Source organism: Bubalus kerabau, chromosome 6 (genome assembly GCF_029407905.1).
Source record: "Bubalus kerabau isolate K-KA32 ecotype Philippines breed swamp buffalo chromosome 6, PCC_UOA_SB_1v2, whole genome shotgun sequence".
Classification (NCBI taxonomy): domain Eukaryota; kingdom Metazoa; phylum Chordata; class Mammalia; order Artiodactyla; family Bovidae; genus Bubalus; species Bubalus kerabau.
The window spans coordinates 121,505,531-121,516,310 of record NC_073629.1 but is presented as its reverse complement, the minus strand read 5'-3'; the positions used below and the strand labels follow the sequence as shown (position 1 = coordinate 121,516,310).

At 45.5% G+C, this 10,780-nt stretch overlaps 1 pseudogene; it reads left to right on the top strand.

Annotated features, from left to right (window-relative positions):
* The first annotated feature begins 8,314 nt into the window (after positions 1 to 8,314).
* Positions 8,315 to 10,064, top strand: LOC129655802 (40S ribosomal protein SA-like; annotated as a pseudogene).
* Positions 10,065 to 10,780: the final 716 nt, after the last annotated feature.

The window sequence follows — 10,780 nt, the reverse complement described above, 5'->3', positions numbered from 1 at the left end:
TTCTGCTTTGTTGACTATGCCAAAGCCTTTGACTGTGTGGACCACAACAAACTGTGGGAAATTCTGAAAGAGATGGGAATACCAGACCACCTGACCTGCCTCTTGAGAAACCTATATGCAGGTCAGGAAGCAACAGTTAGAACTGGACATGGAACAACAGACTGGTTCCAAATAGGAAAAGGAGTACGTCAAGGCTGTATATTGTTACCTTGCTTATTGAACTTATATGCAGAGTACATCATGAGAAACATTGGGCTGGAAGAAGCAGAAGCTGAAATCAAGATTCCTGGGAGAAATATCAATAACCTCAGATCTGCAGATGACACCATCCTTATGGCAGAAAGTGAAGAGGAACTAAAAAGCCTCTTGATGAAAGTGAAAAACAAGATGAAAAAGTTGGCTTAAAGCTCAACATTCATAAAACAAAGATCGTGGCATCTGGCCCCATCACTTCATGGGAAATAGATGGGGAAAGAGTGGAAACAGTGTCAGACTTTATTTTGGGGGGCTCCAAAATCACTGCAGATGGTGATTGCAGCCATGAAATTAGAAGACCCTTACTCCTTAGAAGAAAAGCTTTGACCAACCTAGATGGCATATTCAAAAGCGGAGACATTACTTTGCCAACAAAGGTCCATCTAGTCAAGGCTATGGTTTTTCCAGTAGTCATGTATGGATGTGAGAGTTGGACTGTGAAGAAAGCTGAGTGCTGAAGAATTGATGCTTTTGAACTGTAGTGTTGGTGAAGACTCTTGAGAGTCCCTTGGACTGCAAGGAGATCCAACCAGTCCATTCTAAAGGAGATCAGTCCTGGGTGTTCTTTGAAAGGAATGATGATAAAACTGAAACTCCAGTCCTTTGGCCACCTCATGCAAAGAGTTGACTCATTGGAAAAGACTCTGATGCTGGGAGGGATTGGGGGCAGGAGAAGGGGACAACAGAGGATTAGATGGCTTTATGGCATCACCAACTCAATGGACGTGAGTTTGAGTGAACTTCGGGAGTTGGTGATGGAAAGGGAGGTCTGGTGTGCTGCAATTCAGGGGGTCGCAAAGAGTCGGACATGACTGAGCGACTAAACTGAACTGCTAAGCACAGTGACTGGTGTGTTCATCCCCAAATACTGAGAGCGCATATGCTGTGTGCTAGGTCTGTGCTGGGGGCAGGGGTCCAGCCATGACACCTCACAGTCCTTGACATTCAAGAGGAGAGCAAGACAGAAAACCACCACACTTTAGAAAGAAACCGTCCTGCTGCTCCCACAGAGCTGACGCTGTGGAGGGAGACAAGGAATAAACAGAACAGCTTGTAGAAGAATCAGCTCCATGGAGTGAAGGGAAGGACACGGCACAGCGGGATGGGGTGGCTGCAGCAGAGGAGGGCGGGGAGGAGAGGAGTCCTGGGGCCCGAGAACTGATGGGTGACGAGCCCCAGCGGGCGCTGACAGGGCTGTCCCTGGTGCCGTGAAGGACCGAGGTGGTAAGGGCAGGAGACATGGGGGAGCTGTCACCGCAGATGCGCACGGGGACGTGTCTCTGAGGAGGTGACATTTAAGCTGCGCTCTGGGCCACTGTCCCCTTCCCTTGTCACCCAGAGGCAGACACCGAGGATGGCCGCTAACATCACACGCACCAGCCAGTCCTGAGCCTGCACACCCAGCTCACTGTTCCCTCCTGAGGAGTCACAGTAAAGGCCCCTGTGCTGAGTTCCCCTCCCTCCCTCTCTGGACAAGGCCAGTCCTTTCCCGTGTGGCCCAATGGCGTGGCCTGTCCCTCCTCTTGGGAACTCTAAGTCATCAACTCTCTTTTCAAGGACAGTTGTCTCCTGATCTGTTTGCCTTATTATGCCTCCAATTTCCTATTAATACACTATATTTTAAATTAGCCCAGAATGACAGCACACTCTGTAGACACAGAGTGTCTTAACTGAGCACACTCAATGAAGTGTGGACAAATGGAGCATGAATTAGGACACTTCCTGCAATGTCTTCAATCAGTTTAATGTTTGACTGTGTGTTAAGTGTGTGTTTTGTGTTTTCCCACCTGGTTAGTTTCCTCTGGGTCAGCTGTGCTTTCTTTCACCAACTGTTTCTCCTGACAAAATTACTTGCAAGCACAATTGAAATTCAGAATATGGTCAAATTGTTCCCTACAGGGCAGGCATCTTAGAGCAAAACTTTACTGCAGTGCTGATAAGGTGTCATGTCTTTCTCCAAGTTGGCTAAGAACGAGCAGAGTAGGACTTGTGTGGTTAGTCCCTCTGTTGTGTCCAGCTCCTTGTGACCCCTCCTTTGAGAGGAGCCTGGCAGGTACAGGCCCTGGGGTCCCAAACAGTTGGACACGACTGAGCGACTATATATTCTTGCAGATTCTTTCCCGTTACAGATCGTCACAAGATACTGAGTACAGCTCCCTCACTACACAGCAGCTCCTTGTGCCACCTGGTGTACATACAGCCGTGCGTGCGTACTGACCCCAAACTCCTGACTCACCTCTCCCCACACCCCCGTGTCCTCTTTGGTAACCATAAGCTTGTTTTCTATGTCTGTGACTCTACCTCTGCTTTGTAAGTAAGTTCCTCTGTATCATTCTTCAACATTCCACGTATGTGATGTCATACGATGCTTGTCTCTTTCTGTCTGACTTACTTCACTTAAAGTGAAATCACCATGTTCATCCATGTTGGTGCAAATGGCATTATTTCATTTGATTTTATGACTGAGTAATTTTCCATTGTATATATATTCCACATCTTCTGGAGCAAGCACTTCTTAGACTGTACAGCTTGACTTACTTAAAAGGAACAAAAATTGTGAGTAAACCTAAGTTTTTTTAGAGATGGAGAATTTCTCTGCAATGATTCATATATCATTAATCAGCATTTAATGGATTAGGAGACCAAGAATAGTAGGTAAAATTGGTGTGTGGTTTTGTTTTCTGTCACTTATGTCAAGTTCTCATGCTGCTGCTGCTGCTAAGTTGCTTCAGTCGTGTCTGACTCTGTGTGACCCCATAGATGGCAGCCCACCAGGCTCCCCCACCCCTGGGATTCTGCAGGCAAGAACACTGGAGGGGTTGCCATTTCCTTCTCCAATGCACACAAGTGAAAAGTGAAAGTGAAGTCGCTCAGTCCTGTCCGACTCATATCAGGGTTAAATTATATTCACAAAATACAGATTTCTTCTGTCCTTCTATTCTTGATTCTCTAAAATTATGTGGTACTTTTGTAGTCAGTTGTTCTTTGCTTGCAAAACCTTCACATGATTTTCAGAAGTAATTCTTGAAAACAATTTATTTTATAGCCTTCCTTGCTTATTTTTCTTTTGTTACAGCTGCTTTAAATATTAGTCTTGAGAATTCATATTTTTCCAGAAAGTAGTCAATTTCTTGAATATTCTAGTATATTTGCAGTGTATAAAGGGGTTTATATTTATTTTGTGGGTGGGTATGAGATAATATGAAATATACATCGGACCTGCTGTCTGACACAAGACCCCTAAATGTCTTGAAGTTTCCTGGGTGATAGAAATGTCTTTGGGTTTGTTTTCTTGTATTTCTTCTGAAAGTGCTAATTTTGCTTTTTCCTGGTAGGAAATGATTACCTTCATAACAGACACTTTTGAGGATTATTGCTAAGGCTTGTTAGTGCAATTCTATGTGCCCTTTATTTTAAGGCTTGTGATTAGTTTCATCTCCCTCTCTCTCTCTTTTTTTAGTTTCAGCTCTAATACATGCATTTTCTGTCTCAGTTGAATGCCCCACATATTCAAGGAGGTTTCTTCACTCTGGCTGGTGAGGATTCTCAGCCCCACATGAATGTTGGACACTTTTCAATCCATTCAGTTCAGTTCATTTCAGTTGCTCCGTCGTGTCCGACTCTTTGCAACCCCATGAACCGCAGCACGCCAGGGTTCCCTGTCCATCACCAACTCCTTGATTTTACCCAAACTCATGTTCGTTGAATTGGTGATGCCATCCAACCATTTCATCCTCTGTCGTCCCCTTCTCCTCCTGCCTTCAATCTTTCCCAGCATCAGGGTCTTTTCTAATGAGTCAGCTCTTCACATCAGGTGGCAAAAGCATTGGAGTTTCAGCTTCAGCATCAGTCCTTCCAATGAACACCCAGGACTGATCTCCTTTAGGATTGACTGGTTGGACCTCCTTGCAGTCCAAGGTACTGTCAAGCATCTTCTCCAACACCACAGTTCAGAAGCATCTATTCGTCTATGCTAAGCTTTCTTTATAGTCCAGTTCTCACATCCATACATGACTACTGGAAAAACCATAGCTTTGACTAGATGGACTTTTGTTGGCAAAGTACTGTCTCTGCTTTTTAATATGCTGTCTAAGTTGGTCATAACTTTCCTTCCAAGGAATATGCATCTTTTAATTTCATGGTTGCAATCACCATCTGTGGTGATTTGGGAGCCCCCCAAAATAAAGTCAGCCATTGTTTCCACTGTTTCTCCATCTATTTGTTGAGCTATTTCAAATCCTAAAAGATGATGCTGTGAAAGTGCTGCTTTCAATATGCCAGCAAATTTGGAAAACTCGGCAGTGGTCACAGGACTGGAAAAGGTCAGTTTTCATTCCAATCCCAAAGAAAGGCAATGCCAAAGAATGCTCAAACTACCGCACAATTGCACTCATCTCACACGCTAGTAAAGTAATGTTCAAAATTCTCCAAACCAGGCTTCAGCAATACATGATCCATGAACTTCCAGATGTTCATGGTGATTTTAGAAAAGGCAGAGGAACCAGAGATCAAATTGCCAACATCCCCTGGATCATCAAAAAAGCACGAGAGTTTCAGAAAAACATTGACTATATCAAAGCCTTTGACTGTGTGGATCAGAACAAACTGGAAAATTATGAAAGAAATGGGAATACCAGACCACTGGACCTGCCTCTTGAGAAACCTGTAGGAAGCCACAGTTAGAACTGAACATGGAACAACAGACTGGTTCCAAATATGAAAAGGAGTACATCAAGGCTGTATATTGTCACTGTGCTTATTTAACTTATATGCAGCATACATCCTGAGAAATGCTGGGCTGGAGGAAGCACAAGCTGGAATCAAGATTGCTGGGAGAAATATCAACAGCCTCAGATATTCAGATGACACCACACTTATGGCAGAAAGTGAAGAGGAACTAAAGAGCCTCTTGATGAAAGTGAAAGAGGAGAGTGAAAAAGTTGGCTTAAAGCTCAACATTCAGAAAATGAAGATCATGGCATCCAGTCCCACTCAATGTATAGATCTCCACTAATAATTCTTTCCTCAAAAGTTGTTCCTGCCCAGCATTGTAGAATTTCACATGTGTGTGATCAGATGACAGAGACTCAGTGGGCTCATTAGGCACTTGTAATCATTCTTTCTGCCTGAGTAGCTCTCTCTTTTCGATCCCCTGCCCAACACATATCACCTTCTGTGCCTTCCTGGCTCACCTGTGTTCTCAGATCAGCACTTTGCTGGGCTGCATCTGGCTTCCCCTCCCTGTACCTGCAGCATGGAAACTGCTTGAAGGCAGACAGCCGGGAGTCATCAGATGGATTTGTGTATCCATCTTCACTCTAGGAACTTAGTCCTGCATGGCCTGCTGTCCAGGATCTGAAAACAGTTGTTTCCAGTATTTTGTTCAGCTTTCTAATTACCAGTGCCAGGTGAGGACGTTCAGATACTGTTCCTTTTAAAGCTGGAAGTGGAAGTCACATTTTATTTTTACAGACACTCTTTGAATCAGTAATTCTAAATCAGGTAACCGTATATGTTTGAAAGTATCTTTTGCTTCATTTTCTGTGTTTTGCTCTTGCAAATGTAAAAACAAAACCAAATATCAAGAGACACACTAAAACAGGTTTTGTTTTCTGTTTTTCCTGGTTGAACTTTATACCAACAAATCCTAGGTAAGGACTTAGGAAGCTGCAGTAAGTCAAGGCACCAGTAAGATCACAGGATCTGCAATCAACAGGGATCTTAATGGTACCAGAGAGCCTTTTTTTTTTTTTTTTTTGCCATGCTGTAGGAGGTGGAATGCAGTGGTTGAGGGGCTAGAGGGATCCCAGGACCTTAATGACACCAGTGAGCCAACAAAAATACAGAAGGCTGAGGCCAGGTACAGCACGTTTGGCCAATGTGAGCTGAAACATATTTGATTCTGAATTTCCAGAACAATTAGCTCAAACAAAATGTTTACCTTCTTCTGATATTCACATAGAAAGATTGCATAGAATCTTTTGCCTAGAAATTCTACTTCCATGGAAGACAGCCACCAGGGAGATTGCTTGGAGAATTTAAGAGATGTGTGGTTTTTAGGTGGAGAAAGAGGAAGTGAGTAAATGGCAACTGCGGTTCAGAAATGGAAAGGGATCTGTGCAGGCTCTCTTTGCTGGAAGGCAGGCTGTGCACTCGCTGCTCCTTCCCCCTTTTGCTGAGCTCACTTTTATCATGTTTTAGGTAGCTCCAATGAAAACTTCAAGTACAGGGGCTTCCCTGGTGGTCCAGTGGTTAAGAATCTACCTTGCAGTGCAGGGGACACTGGTTCGATCTCTGGTCCCCAGATGACCCCACATGCCACAGAGAAATTAAGTCTGTACACCGCCAATACTGAGCCCAGGCCTCCTAGAGCCCAGCGCTCCACAGCAAGAGAAGCCGCCAAAGTGGGAAGCCCAACCACCCAACTAGAGCACAGGCCCTGCTCACTACAAGTAGAGAGAGCCTGCAGGCAGCCAAGAAGACCCAGGGCAGCCAGAAAGAAATAAAATTATATCTAAAAAAAAAAAACCCCTTCAAGTACAGTGACTCTCAATGGCTCAAATAACTCCTGCTCGATGTTCTCAGCACACCGGCGTGTGGGGTCTACAGGAACCCCCTCCTCCCGTGAAGGCCCAGTGTCTCCATCGACCACGTGTCTCCACCCCTGTGCTGTGCCATCTCCCCGCTCACGTCTGCACAAAATTGCTTCTGATGGTGTCACTCTTTAGGCAGGGTTGTCATTCTTGTGAATCAACATCTAAGAATTAATATCATCTCACCTGCAATTTTATTTCTACATTCCTTAAAAGGAGTTCCTTAAAATCCCAATTGTATTCCTTAAAAGAGTGTTTTAACAAAACCTTGATTTGAATACCTATGTTTTTATTTATCAACTTTTATGTCTCCTTCATTGTGTCATGTGCTCTGGCTCAGCCTCTCTCTTGGCCTCTGCTCTTGGTCTATCAGGAAACAGCATACAGGATGTATTAATTGCATCCGCCCTCCCCTCTCACTGGCTCTTTTCCATCCTCCCTCGTCTCTCCATGACACGTGTAACTATGTGCACATCACTATTACCGTGACACCCTCCCCTCCCTTGGGAAGCCTGTCATTACCTTCCTGCTTCTTTCTCTGCTGCCCCGTGTGTGTCCCTGCCCAACACTCACAGCAGCATCACAGCAGGCGCTCTCCCTCACTCTTCTCTCCAGAATTCCTGCTGGAATTTCTGGACACCACCTCCCAAGTATTTACCTCTGACTCTGACTTCTTCTTCCCTGGTGGGGCCTGTAGCATCTTCCCCTGAATGAAGACCACAGATAAAACCTAAATTCTCCTTCTTCCCCAGCTACCTTAGACTCCCCTGTGGATGTCTCCTCATCCAGGCTCAGTGATTCAATATCATTCATGAACCATTTTTCTATACTCAACCATCTATCGGGCCATATTGATACCGTCTCCAGGGGAGTGGGTGGAGCAATGATGGGCAATGTTGAGATGGCAAGTAGAGACCAGGCCAGGCAATGAGGGCGTGAGAATGAAGGACAGTGCTAAGAAGAGGAGCAGATTATAGAGAAGTCACAAGGGCAGAAGAGGTTGGAGAATGTTTTTGAAAACAGATCAGGGAGATATCTGGGAGAGGAGAGGCCGAGTCTTAAGGAAAGAGAAATGATCATTGCACAGCTCCTCGGGGGGAGGGGGTGGGGAATCCAGCAACGTGCTAGTTTACCAGCAACATCCTATCAGATGCTGTATTTCAGTTGGAAATACTTCAGGCTACAAATCCATTAGATTTGTAGAAATTCCATATGCATTAGAAATTGATACATTTTCCTGCAATGGAATAAATTAGGCTACAGTTATGCATTACATTGTTTTTTGTGATGTCAAGATGTCATTTTATATTAGTGTTTATTCCAACGTGGACCAGTAAAGCGTATTATAGTACATCATCTATTCAGTGGACTGATTTGTGGAAAATAGTGTCCCAAGAGAGAATATTCCCCAAGATAGTGTCAGCTGAATATAAGCAAGATACCATAAAACATTGTGCACAGTGTGCGACCATTTATGGTTTTAAATGTGGCTGTGCTCACACTCAGTCACGTCCCACACTTTGTGACACTATGGAGTGTAGCCCACCGGGCTCCTCTGCCCATGGCGATGCTCCAGGCAGGGATACCAGAGTGGGTTGCCATTTCCTGCTCCAGAGGACCTTCCAGACCCAGGGATTGAATCTGAGTCCCTTATGTCTCCTGCACAGGGAGGTGGGTTCTTTACCACTAGCACCACATGTGGAGTGAAGAAGAAATAGATATTCATAGTTGCTTGTGTCCATAAAATGACATTCTGGGCCTCTCTCTTGATCCAGGGGCTAAGACTCTGCACTCTCATTGTAGGGGCCTGAGTGCAATCCCTTGTCAGGAAACTAGAACCCACATGCCACAGCTCAGAGTTCCCATGAACAAGGTCCCGAAGGCACAGCCATATACATACTTAGGAAAAAACAAAACAAAACAAATAAACCTCCAGCAGCTATTCCTGAGAAACAAAACACGTGGCTGACTGTGGAAGCAGCAGGGACTTGACAAGAAGGGAGGGGGTAGGAAGAACAATGTAATATGAAGTATTTTATATTTCTAGGTTCTTGAACCTTGTACATGTATTATAAGTTTCTCAGAAATGCCAAGACATTACAACAAAATTTTAAACCTTTAAAGAATAAAACTCACAGCGTTATTTCTACAAACTGAGTGAAAGTCAAGTTTGTTTTATCAGAAAGATTATCTGGCTTCTCTAACATATCTTCTCAGGCTTTTCCCACGCTACCCAGACAGTGGTCCATACGGCACTGTCTGGATTTTTGTCATAACTTGAAGTGAATCTTTTACACTATCCTCGGTCGTTGATGTCCCACAAATGAAGGACGACACCATCACGTTCCTTGCAGCAGGGGCCCACTTAGGTAGCACCAACCTTTACTTCCAAATGGAGCAGTATATCTACAGAAGGAAAAGTGGCGGCGTCTACACTAGGAATCCGAAGAGAACCTGGGAGAAGCTTCTGTAGGCAGCTCATGCCATTGTTGCCACTGAAAACCCAGCTGCTGTCCCTGCTGCGTCCTCCAGGAACCCTCGCCAGCGAGCTGAGCTGCAGTTTGCTGCCGCCGCTCCTCTGGTCGGCCGCTTTGCTCCTGGAGCCTCCACTAACCAGACCCAGGCAGCTTCCAGGAGCCAAGACTCCTGGTGGTTATGAGCCCAGGGCTGACCGCCGGCCTGTCCCAGAGGCATGTATGTGAACTTCTTACCATCGGTCTGTGTGACACGGACTCTCCTCTGCACTCTGGAGACCACCCACTCTCCGGCAACCAGGGAGCTCAGTCGGTGGGTCTGACTTGGCGGATGCTCACCCGGGAAGTTCTGCCCAGCGCACCGTTTCCTGTGAACACTCTTGGGAGGTCGTGCCTGATCTCTACGTCTGCAGCTTCTGAAGAGATTAAAAGGGAACAGCAGGTGGCAGCTGAGCAAGGTCTGACCAAGGAGGACTTCACCGTGAATGGGTCACTTCAGCAGCTGAGTGCAACGCTACTGGATCTGAGGTGCTGGCCTACTCCACAGGCGGGCAGGCGAGCTCGCTGCCTACTCCGCAGTTCCCCCTGAAGGCTGGCCTGCAGCGCCCACTGCTCAGGCCACTGGACGGGTAGGCACAGCACTGCGTGGGCTTCAGCTGTTCTTTCACAGGCTCTTTTCTTGGGTGGGGGCTGTGCTGGGTCCTTGCTGCTGCACAGGTGTGCTCTGGTTGCAGTGAGCGGGGCACACTCTCTGGTTGTTGTGCCTGGCCTTCTCATTGCATCGGCTTCCCTTGTTATGGAGCGTGGGCCCCAGGGCCCCCAGGCTTCAGTGGTGGCAGAGCATGGGCTCAGGAGCTGTGGCCCCCAGTCTGTGGAGCACAGGCTCGATGGTTTTGGTTCATAGCCTTAGTTCCTCTGAGGCACGTGGGTTCTTCCTGGACCAGGGATTGAACTCATGTCTCCTACATTGGCAGGATTCTTTGCCATGAGGCATTATGGAAACCCCACAACCTCTTAAAATGGAAATTGGTTAACAGAAAATAAGCAGCTTCTAAATAAATAAATATGTCTACTCATGAGGATGTTCTGTGACTTTTGCTTTTTTCCTTTCGCATAAGAGGAAAATTTCATAATTCATAATCATTATGTCCTTCCCCTCAAACAACATTTGCAGCTGCTAATTTTATTAGCTAAGCTTGATCCAACTTTTAAAATACTTTTCTCCCACTTTCCCCTATGCACTGTACATTCATTATCAATTGAGATAATACTTTATCATTGTTCAGTCACTCAGTCATGTCCAACTCTGTGTGACCCCGTTGACTGCAGCACACCAGGCTTCCCTGTCCTTCACCATCTCCCAGAGATTATATTTATATACTTCATATGGATAGGAGGATAATCAGTTGACTTCATCCTTGAATTATTTCTCTGAATTTGACATATTAATATGTTAAT